Source organism: Coregonus lavaretus (genome assembly GCF_964263955.1).
Source record: "Coregonus lavaretus genome assembly, chromosome: 1".
Classification (NCBI taxonomy): Eukaryota; Metazoa; Chordata; class Actinopteri; order Salmoniformes; family Salmonidae; genus Coregonus; species Coregonus lavaretus.
The window spans coordinates 60,796,967-60,813,423 of record NC_139988.1 but is presented as its reverse complement, the minus strand read 5'-3'; positions in this window follow the sequence as shown (position 1 = coordinate 60,813,423).

The window sequence follows — 16,457 nt, the reverse complement described above, 5'->3', positions numbered from 1 at the left end:
TCATGCTGTTTAATCATACATACATGTACATATTACCTCAACTAACCGGTGCCCCCGCACATTGACTCTGTACCGGTACCCCCGTATATAGCCTCCCTACTGTTATTTTATTTTACTGCTGCTCTTTAATTATTTGCTATTTTTATTTTTTACTTATCTATTTTTTACTGAACACGTTTTTTTCTTTTTTCTTAAAACTGCATTATTGGTTAAGAGCTTGTAAGTAAGCATTTCACTGTAAGGTCTACACCTTTTGTATTTAGCGCATGTGGCAAATAAAATGTGATTTGATTTGATTTGTCAGGTGGATGGATTATCTTGACAGAAATGCTCACTAACAGGGATGTAAACAAATTTGTGCATACAATTTGAGTGAAAAAAGCTTTTTGTGCATATGGAAAATGTCTAGGATATTTTATTTCAGCTTCAGCTCATGAAATATGGGACTAACACTTTACATGTTGCGTTTATATTTTTGTTCTGTATATTTATATATAATATATTAGAATATTTTTAATGTCGAATAAATTGTGACATAATTTTTTGAATCTAGACATACTCCATATTTGAGAGCACGCTATAAAGAGTAGAATGACATCAAGATGTTGTCTGTATCATGTTCACGGATCATAGGGACTTACAGGAGGCATGTATAGGTCTAAAGAAAGGGCCTAAAATGGCCACTTTCATTATGATTTTCAAAAATATTGTTTGTAATACAAATGTAAAAACATTAAAGTGGATGCTACCATGATTACGGATAATGAATCGTGAGTAATGATGTATGGGAATGTTGTAGAGGCATAAATATCATACCCCCCCAATAAATGGCTTGGGGGTATGACCTTTGTACCTCTGTGGCTTTCTTACTCATCATTAATCATGATTCATTCATGATTAACCATAATCATGGTAGCATCCACATGAATTTAGAAGTGTTTAGAGACATATTCTATTATTTGTTGCAATAAAAGTGACTCCAAAATGACACAATACATGATTTACCATTCATTTCTATTGGGCACAATATATGCCAAACACAACCAAAACAAACTGCAAATGCATCCAACAAGTTTGTAGAGTCACAAGCTTGATGTAGTCATTGCGTGCTAGGAAAATGGAACCAAATACAAAAACATTTGACTACTTTAATACACTTTAAATGCATTTGTCCAAATACTTATCACACCTTAAAATGGGGGATACATAAAGTGCTTTCATTTTCTAAACTCTAAAAACATATGTATGAAAATACTCTCATATAAAAGGTGACATTCTGTACTGTTGCCTCATATGAAACATTTAATCTCAAATCCAAAATGCTGGAGTGTAGAGCCAAATTATAAGTTTTAGCTTCACTATCTAAATAAATACTTAGGGGATTGTATATCTGGTCGGTTCCTGCAACTGTACACTTGGGTATGACTTACATAGTATTAAAATGTATGCACTCACTACTGTAAGTCGCTCTGGATAAGAGCGTCTGCTAAATGACTAAAATGTAAATGTAAAATGTTACTTCTAGTTTCCCCAAAGAAAAGTTGTCTTTGCTTGTACTTCCATCTATCACCACTAGTGTCACTTTTTCCCAACTCTCAGTCCTATCTCTAATCCCTGACTTTCAAACTTTTGATTATAAAAAATACACCTATAATTACCTTGATCTCCCTGCTGGGAACTGTAAATATAGATACTCAATCACCCTCAATCTTCTCTTATCATTCAGCAACACATACTTTCTCAATGCATCTGCTCCTAACAGATCTAAACTCCTACCATATCTTCCCACTAAACTTTAAAATGTCCTTCCCCACTGTTCTCTCTCTCTTACTACTAACTTTGAAACTTAGCTTACTGTCTTAGAGTTCCTTCAACCTAGTTCTCCTAACTTATTTTAATCTAATCTTTTCCTCCTAACCTTTAAAAACCTTTTCCACTGATTTATTCACAAAATCCCTTTACCACCAATTTTTTAGAATATGTGATTGGGAAAGTCCCCACCTGCTTCTGACTCATTACACACAGACTTGGCAAACGACTAAACACCTTTTAGCCTAGCCTGAAATCCCTTGGTGTAAGAATGTAACCCAGAATAACAGTCACCCCTTTTAACTTTATTTTTCAGACAGATTGTCTAATAGGCAGTCTAATAGATTATCATCCTTCCTATGATATGATCTTTTTAAGCCAATATGATTCCCAAAAACCCTACTTTTTAAAATCCTCTACCAGACAGCCGTTTAGTGTACATCCTATTGTACAGTTCAATTTAAACAATGCATCTCTTCCCAACAATGCAATAGGTATATGCTCTAATATTAGTATCTTAAGAGTAATTAACTGTTTTACTACCTCAAATCCCTATCCTAATTAGTTAATTTTACATAGTGAGATGTTTAACCTCTTTAGGCTCAACACAGATAAGTTTTTACACTATTCACTATCACTTCTCATAGTCCTCTGGTTTTACTTCAATTGTTAGCTATTTTCTCTTCTTCTCTAATCGGTGCTATCAGCTGACACCCCCCTTCCGGATCTTCTAGGCACTAACAGGTGATCTCGACTGCCCCTGTATCTTCCTTTGTTGTTTTCTCCTGGCGCATTTCCATCACAGGTAAAGGGACCAACCTGTCCATAATTATAACAGTCTTCTGAAAGTTGCTGGAAGTGTAGCTGAAATCTTCCTCCTCCTTCTAAGCCTTCTCGTCCTCTTCCTCTCCAATTCTGTGTCTGTCCAGAAACTGGCTGTGGATATGGAACATTTGGTACCCCCCTTGGCTGGTACAATTGCATTTGATATTGTTCAGTTGAAGCTGTAACAGTGATTGTTGATTTGGTTCACTCTGATTCTTCATAACCAAAACTACTTTTCTCCTTCTCCTTCTCCAATTCTTGGGATCCTTTTCTCAGCAGTTTCTCCTCTTCTGTATCTTCAGCTGTGTTACTTCTTCTAAACTATTTGCTTTATCCAGGCATGATAAACATCGGTCTATATCTCTATTTCTTCTTTGCTAGTCATTGTAGGATAAAATCCTCTTGAACATAAAGCACCTTTAATCTCCAAATCTTCATCGCTTTCTTCATCTTTGCTTTCATCAGAGATCAAATCTCTAGTATCCTTCTTCTTTCCTCTCTTGCCAACTTCCTTCTGATCACAGAGTCATATCCACCCATGACCTCTTCATCATCCTCATCTTCTTTAAGTTCCATCCTCCTTAACCTCCCTCTTTTCTTCCAGACATCTCATTTTCTTCCTTCTGGAGTTTTGATTCATCTTCATCGTCGTTTCTGCTTGTCCTCTATCTATTATTCGTTCATCTTCCTCTCTGATGCAACAATCACCCTGCTGGATGATCACTGAAAGCTGAGGATAAACATCCCTAAGCTCTCCTTCCTTCTCATAAGGTGGGGGTCTTTTCGCCGAATCCGTATGTGAGAAAGGTATACCAACTTCTACTCCTAGTTTCTCTGTCGACTTCTCTTCCTTTAGCCTTTTCTCCATACCTTTGCTTCCCTTGTCGTTGGTATCTTTCATCAGTTTTTGTCCTTCATCTTCAAACAATTTAAGAACACACAGCTCCCTTTGTCTCTTCTCTTTACGTCGTTCCTTTTGTTTTCCCTTCTTCTGATCTGCCTTGTAAATTGACAGAAGCACTTTCATGATGTTGATGCCGTCAGGGTTAAGAGTCCCTTCCACTGGCCATGGTTGTTCAATGTCAGGCCAACGTTTGTTCCATTTGCCGGATAATCTCGCAATACCCTTAACTAAAGGATTACTATGTTCCACTATATCAACCGGTGTAATAACTTTCATATAGCCTTGCTGTCCTTTCTCCCCATTGTAACTACTCTTTTATATTCCTTTATTATGAATTATCTTATTTTAGACTATATAGCCTATGGCTTCCCCCCTGTAATTATTAATATAACCCTAACAACTCCAAAAAAGAAAAAAAATATTTTTTTTTTTTTTTTTTTTTTTAATAAATCAATTAAAAATCATGAATAATTAAAACCAATTTTTATTCCTATATCCTATGTCACCAATTTATCAATTAGTGGTGGCTATCTTACCACAACCCATCAAATGCAAATAGTCAACTTCAGACTAAAATACCCATAAACAAAGCCTGTAACCCCTTGCTCTATAACCCCTTGCCCTATAAGCACCTAATTATCTTAAATTTACAGAATAATGTCAGTCCTTGATTCCCAACACAACTCCAATCAAACCCCAGTGATGCACATAGCCTCCAAAATGCAATTTTTAATTAATCATTTGCCAAGCCTATGCAAAATTGTCATAACATCACATATTTTGTAAGGGATGATTTTGTGAACTAGCCTGATATCTGATCCTCTGCCTGCGTCACACCTTGTCACGTGACGCACGTCAGCACTTCCTGTATCTCCTCTCTCCTCTGGTTCCTCTCAGATGACAAAAGAACAGAGACACAGGAAAAGATTTTAGTAGTTAATGCAATCACTGAGTTATTTCAAGCATATTCAATATTCCTTCGTTCATATTCGCTTCAAGACTTAATTTAATTCATTACGTATTTTATTTTAATCCGTCATTTAACTCAGGACTAAATAGATCGCTCAAAAACATTTTTATTTAATTTTAATCCGTCATTTAATTTAATTCATTATACTTCGCCAACATATATTTAATTTATAAATTCAATAGGTCACAAAACAAGTTTCATCTTTAACCATCCGCCGTTTAAACTAGAATACTCGTGTCAAAATATATCTTCTCTTTGTTTCCTCGTCTGTGTCTATTTCTCTCCCTGCGACACGCAGGCCCCCAGAAATATGACCCTGTACCCACAATCCCCTTTGTTGTAGTTTTAGCATCCCCTCGTGGTGTAGTTTAGTGCCGTAAACCAAAACGTGTCCTAATCTCGTGCCATAAACTCCCCCTTTCTGTAGTGTAGTGTCGCAAAATTAAACGCATGCGCAAATGCATTCAATGATACGATTCCCGGACAATAGAACGATAGCATTACGCTACAGCTTCACTATTTTATACCCTATACTCACACAATTACACATAACAGAGCTCACATTTGCGTAGAACTTTAAATTCTACACACACATACATATTTTAAGAGGCTTAGTCCATCGCAATGGGACCTCTAAGGATACATTAGCATGTAGCACACAACACAATTAGCATTTAGCATTAGCCGCCATGTACCATGTAGCATGAAACACACTCCCATTTAGCATTAACCTTAGCCTTAGCCTTTAGCTAACTGCGGCCTACCACGCCCTAAGTAACCTTGCATTGTGCCCAAATCATTATTTATATATCTCCGTCTAACTTTATGCTGCCTTGAGCCATGAATATCATATCGAGCGGTTACCCCCAACATATCTCCCGTCGGCTATAAGAGGAGTATAACATACAATATCATCGTTCACGTCATAGTTCCCAGAACCAACCTGACAAAGTCTAATACGTCGCCCAGGATTTGTAGCCCACTCCTGCGAGTCGCCCCCGCTGGGGGTCTTTCCAGATTCACAATGCTCTAATATTGTATACGTATATCTGCATTTTATTCACTACCAATCCATTGTTCTAGACTTCCTATTATTTACCGTTTACCCATCAACCAAATTTAGAATATTTATTTCAGCCTCCTAGTCAACAGCAATAACGCCACCCGAGGCACGGTCGTAATGGTACATTCCTCCAGTGTACACAAGCAGTAACAAAACTAACAACTTAGCTGTGAGGAACACTCACCCTTGTCTGGTCATGACTCCAGACCGAAGTCAGCTTGGCGGCTACGAATGAGCAAAGGAGAGATGCAGACCAGCCCCACGTTGGGCGCCATTTGTCGTATCGAGTGAGTGGTGGCAATTATTGCTGATGAACAAAGGAGTCCGCTCATACTGAACGTTGATCATAAGGTTTATTCAGATCACAAGCTTCAGCATAAGTGACAGGTGACATGACACCCGGAGAACGGCGCCTCAGATTGGAATGGCCGTTCTGCCCTTTCTGTAGTCTAGCCCCTATTTATAAACAATGCAAAAAGATGCTCCCTCTTCTGGCCAATCACCAGTCTCCCCTGTCTACAACACACTTCCTGTCTGTTGTATGTGACATTACACTAAAACATTCCCTCTTGATACTAAAATGAACATTCTTTCAGTTCCATTTAAAAACATTTAACACCATCATAATCTCAATACACTACAAGTGTAAAATTATTGACCACAGACAGATTCTTAAAGAGATCTTCCCTGAATATAAACTTTGCCCTAAACATCACTATGTCGAGCACTATCCCAACCTTATTAAGTGTTTTGGGCCCTTGGTGCACATCAGGACTATGCAGTTTGAGGGCAAACATTGTTTCTTCAAAAGTGTTGTACACCACACACAGAACTTTAAGAACATTTTGAAGACAGTGGCAACCAGACACCAGTACATGATGGCATATCATCTCAGTGCTCCATTGTTTTTCACACCACAGACCCAAACATCTAATGTTAACTCTATCCTAGTTTCAACACTACCAGAAGTAGCTCAAGTATACATTGGGGGACAGACGACAAGCAACACAATCTACACTACATCGAAGGTCACCGTTGATGGCATGTCCCTGGCATGTTTGTCAGTTGGAGTCAATGGGGGGGCTGCCTCAGTTCTGCAAAATTGCTCAGATATATCTTGTGAATAACAATGTTTATTTTCTCTGCGCCTTTTAGTGGAAGGAGGAGATACAAGTTCTACAGCTGACACAAATACTTTCAGATGTCTTCCCCAGAGCGCCTCAATAGGTGGCTGCCAGAAGTATTTCCCATGCCTACTTTTGCATTAGAGGTAGAGTTGAAGCTTGGAGAAGGAAATGCTGCCTTGGAATGGAAAATATATTCAGTTGTCTAGAGACCAAAAACATGACATCTTAGAGGAAGTTGCTACTACTGTGTACAGTTTCAAGGCTTACCCAAATGACAGAGATAGGAAAGGCAGCTGAAGCTCTTGTTACGAAACACCCCTGTCTGAAAGAGGCAGGATCTGACACTGGGTGGAATGGATGGAAGAACAGCATCAAATTCAAGACGGGTAACTACAGAACCAAGTTGAGGAGAGCAGGTTGTCAGGAGGTCTCCGTAAACGCAGGAAAAAGAAGCAGAAGCAATCCAGAGAATGAACCACCACACTCAAACATAAAGAGACCTAAGCGGGCTGAAGCTAACTTTCTGCCTAACTTCCACCTTGGAGAGGACTCGGGAGTCTTGAAACGCTGAGGCAGGAAATGGTCCAAGAAGTTCAGAAGACTGAAAGGAATTTACCCCTGATCGATATGAAGATGCAGACCACATTCACCCTGCAGGGCCAGGATATAGTCACCAACACACCACCTGTAAAGGAGTTCCTTGATCTCTGGCCTGCTCTGCGCATGGTCGCAGGTCAAATTGCAATGCTGTTTTTACACATTTTACCTGCTTTAATATATTAGTTATACTTAATTAAACTGTGATACCGTGTTCCAAACTTGTGATAACTTCTAAATACTATCCTTTGTTGTCTGTCTATTCCAAATGTAGGTGTTTGCAGAGTTCCAGCGAATTACAAACCAGAACCTGCCAAACATTTTATATGCTGAGATTGACCGTCACACCCCTCAGTTGATGACCTTGTATAGACAGAGGGCATCGAAGACTGAAAGGACTGCTGACGCTTTGGTAGAGAGGGGTGAAGAGATAGGCGAGTTGCCAGCAGAGATGAGTGAATTACAAGAAGGGAGCAGTGAAATATCTGCTGGGGTTTAGGCTAGCTACCCCTTATCAATAAGTGGTTGCACAGATTTAGATTTTATCCCAGCTATATATAGGCTAGATAATGATACTGATACATGCATTGTTAGGCTTACAGTGGATTGATGCATGTTGCATATAATTGCTATTGGAATGCATAATTGCCATGGTGTTTACATCAAATGCAACGGTGCTAAAAACTTTATAAAAAAACAGCGGAATATGCTACAGTTGCCAGAAGTAGCCCTACCATGTAAGAGGAGGACACGCTTCTTAGAACCCAAAATTGTATGAGTACTCACAAAAAACAAATGGGTTAAAAATAACCGAACCGATAAGCCAACTATGGGTCACTATAGCACCTAAACAAAGAGGTGTAAAGGGTTTGCACTCAAAAATATGTTGCATAAAGCTTACTTCATTATTCAATGTTATTTTGTTTACTGCACCAGCCAAGCTTCTGGGAGAGCGCGATGGTTGTCTTTTGATTAGTCACTATAGCACCTAGAGTTGGGTTATTTGAATCCAATCCATTAGGCTATCCCAATAGCCGTTTTATAATAACCCATTGATAATATTTGTTTTTATTTTATTTTCTTTGTTTATCATTTTCATGTCCTAATAATAATAATTCCAAAATCCATTCTTACATTTAAAACCCTCTGTCATTCTGATTGGCCTACTAATGAGGAATGACATTGCTTTGCTTTGCAAATATGCATTTATTAAACAGTAAACAAATAAATAACTACATGTCATATTCATTTTTGTGCATTTAACTAATAGCATTTAATTTCTGGCACTCAACTCTGTCCCCTATACATGTTTTATTGATGGGGCATTACTACCACATACCAGTTAAATTTCTATCTACTACCAAACGAATGTGAAGGCAGCCTACAAAGAGGGCTTCTTTATAAACACACAAGGAAACACACACCATGGAGACATTGGGAATGCATTCAAAGAGACTCCAGAAAGCCTTCTTATACTAGTTAAGCTCTCACTAACGGGTGGAACAAATAAAGCCTCTTACAAGGCACGCCCCAAATATGTTACTGAGCTAGAAACTACAATGCACCCCCTAGTGGTCAAAAGGTTTTTGGTGCTCCAAAAATACAGTATGGTACTGTTCTGTGGGATGGACTTACAGTACCATTCAAAAGCAATTCCTTTCCCGCCCATACATATTTCCCACAATGAAACAAAAAAACGACTGGAATATAACTTTTGAGTAGCCGACAATGGTTGGAGGGACTTTCTCCTGGCGATGCATACACAACATGTTGTAGAAACTCGCAAGTAGAGGCAGACTCCCATGGGTATTTTATATTGTACACATAAAAAAGTTGAAAGCAGCAATCCACAGCCTTGAGTAGGATCTCCTGCTCAGAGGTGGCTCCGTTGAAAATGAGGAAAGCCTGAGAGCAGTGGTGTTTGTTGCCCAGCTGCAGGACTAAGGGCTCCTCCCTCCTCGCCGACTTCTCCAGATACTGCACCATGTTGGTTCCGACCTGAAAAAGTCACAACAAAAGTGCATCAGTTGTTTTAGAATGTTGTTTATGTACCTCATAAATTGTCCAACATAGCATGTAGGTGATCACGTTTTTAAAGTTGACAACTATTTGAAATGACTTCATTGACAAACTTCCATCTGTAGCATTTGCAGGTTGGCAGCATTGTAAATATGGTCACATATGTATTATTATAAATTGGGTAGTTTGGGTCCTGGATGCTGACTGGCCTTATTACTTAATTATTGTTTAACACTTACAGGTTGCACATCTATGAAGACCCGCTTGGCCTTTTCACAGGTGGGGGCGAAAGGTTTTGCCTTCCACTCTGTACGGTGATAGGGGCAGGATGGCAGGGATCACCTTCAGGGCCACATCACCACGTGCATCTAGAGGAAAACCACATTTGAAACGTATCTCAGAATTAGAAGTTAGATCAAAAGCAGCACAAGAAAGAGAAACTCCTCCACAGGTCACGTAATGTCTTACCCGGTGTCAAGGTTTCCTCAGAGTCTGGGAAAAGGTTGCTGGCCTTCTTCTCCTTTCTGGGGAAGAGGAGGACCTTCTCCGCTATCAATGGGAGCCAAAACTCGTACAGTCCTGTGATACCTAAATGGACATTTTGAACATGAAATTAGAACAAGCTACATAATTACACATTTGGAATCTATACCCTAATCATTTACCATTCATTCCCACGGGGGGCCAGTATGAAAAATTAAAAAAGAATGTATGCACTCACTAACTGTAAGTCGCTCTGGATAAGAGCGTCTGCTAAATGACTAAAATGTAAAAATTGTAATGAATAAATTCAAGTTATAGTAGCCATTCCTGGGGTTTCATATATTCTCGGCCACTCCAGCATTATCTCCTGTAGAGTTTTGCTGCTGTTCTCCTGAATCCATGCCGCCCGATGTAGTATGGTGACCCTCATAAATGCTTCGACCTGGTTTGGTGGATCTCAGTTACTCTTTAGCCACTACGTCATGCGGAACACCTCCAACTCTGTCAACTCTGATGGTGAGGGTAAACACAATCCTTATTACAAATTAATTATTCACTCTGAATACCTTATGTTAATTAAGAAACCAAGGAATAAACAGTACAGAAACCCCCAACCTGGAGGACCAGGGACTGCTTTGTCTGCCTCCTACCCTTCGACCTGTCCGGCTTGGTTGCACCTGCAGGGTGTGATAACTCAAAGGGTCATCGGAGTACGCAAGCCTCTCTACCGCGGCAAGGTGAGAGTCCAGGAGAGGACAGCAAACATGACATTTACTTACGTTATTTGATTTTAATTTGAGTTGATTCTTGCATTTACTTGCATATCCACGCCCCATCGTCTTTCAGACAACGGAGTTCTGAGATCAGTGCCATGCCCATCTCTTTTTTTTTGTCCCGAAGTCGGTCTTAGTGGAGAAAGAATTCCAGCTATTTGATCAAGTGATCATTCAATCAATGATCATTGTTAAGTGATCATTCAGTGATCATTGTTAAATTATCATTCATCGATCATTCAGTGATCCGTTTTATTCCATGCCTTTACTCACATTTCACCAAACTTCTCCATCATGTAGGTGACCAAGATGTGCACCATCTTGCAACGCTCTGAGTGGCTCAGGTGGTTTTCTTGATCCAGGGAGTGGAGAATGGCGGGACCATCAGGGTTGGATTTTTCTGGTATTTTACATTTACATTTACATTTTAGTCATTTAGCAGACGCTCTTATCCAGAGCGACTTACAGTTAGTGAATACATTTTTTATTTATTTTTTATACTGGCCCCCCATGGGAATCGAACCCACAACCCTGGCGTTGCAAACGCCATGCTCTATCAACTGAGCTACATCCCTGCCGGCCATTCCCTCCCCTACCCTGGACGACGCTGGGCCAATTGTGCGCCGCCCATGAGTCTCCCGGCCACTCTCTGAGTGGCTCAGGTGGTTTTCTTGATCCAGGGAGTGGAGAATGGCGGGACCATCAGGGTTGGATTTTTCTGGTATTTTCCTGATGTCCTTCTGAATTAAACAAACACATATTTTTGATGACATATTTCAATACAATTTTCTACTGTGTTCAAAGTTTACTTTAAGAAAGACAATGAGTGAAAAGACTTACAAAGTTTGTAGACACTCCACTGGCTTGGGTGACAAGGGTCGCAGTCTCACCGGCTTGGGTTGCCGATTGTGAGGCTGCGTTGACGGCAGCATGATCTTGGTAAGGATCCTTTTTGTGGAACGGGTGGACGTTATTCTTATTCTTTTTTTGTTTTTGTTAAAATTTGATGTACCTTTTTAAAAAACAAAATATGAGCAATATAAGGCAAATCGATCTAACCTCACAAACGTTGCAGAGGTGGAAGGAACATGCAGCCATTTAATAACCAAGAATTGGTCTATGCTATATACAGTTATGCTGAAAAAAATTGGTGTGTGTGTGTGGCAGAGTTGGAGTCAATTGCATTCTAATTCCAGTTAATTCAGGAATTTACTGGAATTAAAACAGAATTGACCCCAACCCTGTTTTTTGGCCTGTGTGTTACTGTGATACTAAAAGAGCCTATAGCGTAGTGGGGAATAATAGTAGTCATCCTCACTATTGAATGTCCTAAATGCATGTAAAGGGTCGACATCATACAACTGACTAACACTTAGTGCCTCCAGAATATGACCAGGTGTCACCGCATAGGCAAGGTAATGATAGGTGAAACCTATCGTTACCCATCTTTGAATGATTAATTTCACTTCGGCGTCGGCTGCAACTGGTTTTATAAGACCAAACTGGGGTTCTCCATCTGTGGAGCATAACGCCAGCACAGTCATTCAAATCAAATCAAATCGAATGTATTGGTCACATACACAGGGTTAGCAGATGTTATTCCGAGTGTAGCGAAATGCTTGTGCTTCTAGTTCCGACAGTGCAGCAATATCTAGCAAGTAATATCTAACAGTTCCGCAACAAATACCTAATACACACAAATCTAAGTAAAGGAATGGAATAAGAATATATAAATATATGGATGAGCAATGTCATTGCCAGAACGGCATAGGCTAAGATGCAATAGATAGTATAGAATACAGTATATACATATGAGATGGGTAATGCAAGATATGTAAACATTATTAAAGTGGCATTATTAAAGTGACTAGTGTTCCATTTATTAAAGTGGCCAGTGATTTTCAAGTCTGTATGTAGGCAGCAGCCTCTCTGTGCTAGTGATGGCTGTTTAACAGTCTGATAGAAGCTGTTTTTCAGTCTCTCGGTCCCGGCTTTGATTCACCTGTACTGACCTCGCCTTCTGGATGATAGCGGGGTGAACAGGCAGTGGCTCGGGTGGTAGTTGTCCTTGATTATCTTTTTGGCCTTCCTGTGACATCGGGTGCTGTAGGTGTCCTGGAGGGCAGGTAGTTTGCCCCCGGTGATGCGTTGTGCAGACCACACCACCCTCTGGAGAGCCCTGCGGTTGTTGGCGGTGCAGTTGCCATACCAGGCGGTGATACAGCCCGACAGGATGCTCTCAATTGTGCATCTGTAAAAGTTTGTGAGGGTTTTAGGAGACAGGCAAAATGTCTTCAGCCTCCTGTGGTTGAAGAGACGCTGTTGCGCATTCTTCACCACACTGTCTGTGTGGGTGGACCATTTCAGTTTGTCAGTGATATGTACGCCGAGGAACTTTAAACTTTCCACCTTCTCCACTGCTGTCCCTGGCCGATACTCTGTCCCATTCACTCTTACCCATGATGGAACATATATTTCCTTGATAAAAGGAATACCATCAAGCCCATAAAGGACGTCTTTGAAACCTTCTACGGAGGACAGTGTGGAGCTATGTCCAGTTGCAATTTCTATGTCTTTTGTGAAAAGCTTGCCTGACAGAAGGCGGTAGCACAGCATCATCTGGTGTCTGAATGCATTGGTCTGACAGACAATATGGCTTAACCTTTTGAAAAAACTGTGCTTTGTCTCAAATCGCATTGTCCAAAAGTGCACTAGTGGCCCAAGCGTCCTGAAAGCTCTTGGGTAGTGCAGCATGAAGTGATGCTTTGGCTTCAGGTGCAAATGGGGAAAAAGCTAAAGGAATAGTGTGTGGTGGTCTTGAATTATATTTTGAGGGGGAGAATATAATGCAGAAGTCCCCAATGCTTGTTTCCAGAGAGTACCTTGTCACCAATAACAAGAGGAAGAAATCTTAAGTAGTAGTTAATAGAATTGCGCAACAGTTGCGTTCTCTACGGTCTGTGCACACAACTCCTCTTTGTGCACTGCACTCTGCACTAGCAACAACAACTATGGGCTATGAAGCTTTCATTGTATCCGAATAAAGCATTGAGCCCCAAGTTATCCCAACAAACCTGGACAACACTTATTTTGACTGTACCAGACATTTCTGGCGCCTCAGCAGATATACTCTAGATCCTTGATATCAGAAACAATACGCTTAAGGACTGAAACGATGCCATAAGTTTTCCCATCATCTGCTTTATACACCGCTAACAAAAAGCATGAAGAGACGGAAGACAGTAGCTGAGAGGGCAAGCTTTTTATCAGAAAGTAAATCAAACCCAGTTTATGCACTGAAGTATTGGGGCCTAGCGGAGTCACAGTCTCACAATCGTCATTATAAAGCACCAGGGGGATGGACAGCTCTGTGGAGAAGAGGGGATGGTGTTTATACAGCTGTCCATGGTGATAGTCATGCAGTGCACCCTCACTATTTTGCTGGTATTTCAAAACTGTTTTCATAGTGTCTGGAGTCTCAAAAATTGTTTTCATTAAAGGACGCAAAGGTATGTATTGAAATGTGGGTCACACTTTACTTGACACCCAGCATCATAACATGTTATGACCCGTTATGACCCGTGGTTATGACATGGTCATAACCATGTCATAATATGTCATAACAGCTGACATAACTTGTCATAACCTGTTATAATATGGTCATAACACTGTCATGACATATTTAGACCTGCTGTGATATATATTGCGTTATTTTCTGGCTGGTTATGACACCTCCATAAGAGTGTAAAAACACACAAAACCTACCACGGTAACTATTTTATGATTGGTTATGACACATACATAAGAGTGTCAAAACCCACAAAATGTACCACACAACACAAAACATTCTATTACACCATAGCCTATGTGTCAACAGTATGTTTATGTTATATTTTTATTTAAATTTACCATATTAAATTATCATTGTAATTGCGCACACATTGATGTCATGCACCTAACCCAATGCTCTGTTGCTGATGACTGGGATGAATGCAGGAGCAGATTTCAGGAGCAGGACACGACACCCTCTTTTTGACTGATATCAGGGCATGTACGTGATAGGCCTATCTGGCTTATATGATTATGATGGTCATAATGCTTCTTGACAGTGTCATAAAGTGTATTTTCTTAGTCCAAGTAAGGTGACACAGGATGGTCATAATGCTTCATGACAGTGTCATAAAGTGTATTTTCTACAAGTGATTTAAAATATAATGGGGAAAAAAAACATGACTGTAAAGAATACATTACAACAACAACAAAGGATTTAAGAAACAAACTTTCAAACGAAAGGAAACTTCTTGGCAGGAAAAAACGAATTTGAATAAATGTGGGTTTTGACACTCTTATGTAGGTGTCATAACCAGCCATAAAATAATGCAATATATTACACAACAGGTGTAAATATATGAGTCATGACAATGATATGACCATATTATAACAGGTTATGACAAGTAATGTTAGCTGTTATGACATTATGACATGGTGATGACCATGTCAAAACGTGTTATGACACTGGGTGTCAAATAAAGTGTTACCGAAATGTGTCCTGTACCGCAACCTGTTTTACTGTGCCTGACGTTGACTATAGTTGTTGCACGTAGGAAACCCCAGGGAAGTTTTCTACCTGGGGTTGGATGAAAAACCTTGTCTCAGTAAAGTACTTAATTTGTCTGTACTCCGATTCAAGAGCCCTCAATGGCTCAGCTGCCCTTTCAAACTGACTCATTAAAACATTAACCTCTGGGTCATTTTGGTGCCTAAACCTTTGCAGCAATGACAAGGTCTTACTCTGCAAGCTTAGGGTTGTGGTTAAGGGTCAGGGTTGAACCGGGATTTAGACATGACGCTAGGGTTAAGGTTGTGGTCCCCTGATCCTGTTGCTAACTTAACCCCTGACGATCCTAACTTCATTTCCTCCCCTCCCCTACATTGTTTCAAGCTTACAGTGCCGTGAAAAAGTATTTGCCCCCTTTCTGATTTTCTCTATTTTTGCATATTTATGATTCTGAATGTTATCAGATCTTCAACCAAAACCTAATATTAGATCAAGTGAACCTGAGTTTACAAATAACAAAAAAAAAGTATACTTATTTTATTGATTTAATTAACAAAGTTATGTAATACCCAATTCCCCTGTGTGAAAAAGTAATTGCCCCCTTACACTCAATAACTGGTGGTGCCACCTCTAGCTGCAATGACTGCAACCAAATGCTTCCTGAAGTTTTTGATCAGTCTCTCACATCGCTGTGGAGGAATTTTGGCCTACTCTTGCATGCAGAACTGCTTTAACTCAGCAACATTTGTGGGTTTTCAAGCGTGAACTGCTCATTTCAAGTCCTGCCACAACATTTCAATTGGGATTTGGTCTGGACTTTGACTAGGCCATTCCAAAACTTCAAATTTGTTGCTTTTTAACTATTTTCATGTATACTTGATTGCGTGTTTTGGATCATTGTCTTGCTGAATGACCCAGCTGCGCTTCAGCTTCAGCTCACAGACGGATTGCCTGACATTCTCCTGTAGAATTCTCTGATACAGAGAAGAATTCATGGTTGCTTCTATTAAGGCAAATCGTCCAGGTCCTGAGGCAGCAAAGCATCCCCAAAGCATCCCCATGCTTGGCCGTTGGTATGAGGTTCTTACTGTGGAATGCAGTGTTTGGTTTTCTCCAGGCATAATGGGACCCATATCGTCCAAAATGTTTACTCAATTTTACCATACTGATTTTTTGCCAGTCATGTTCACAGGCAGAAAAACACTACAGGCAGTGAACTGATCCTCTGGCTTAAATGTGACACCTGACTGGAGAATGAGGTTATTGTATGGAGGACAGGCAGTTGTGGAAGTCCCAATTTTCATCCCGTCACCTCCAGACGCTCAGACT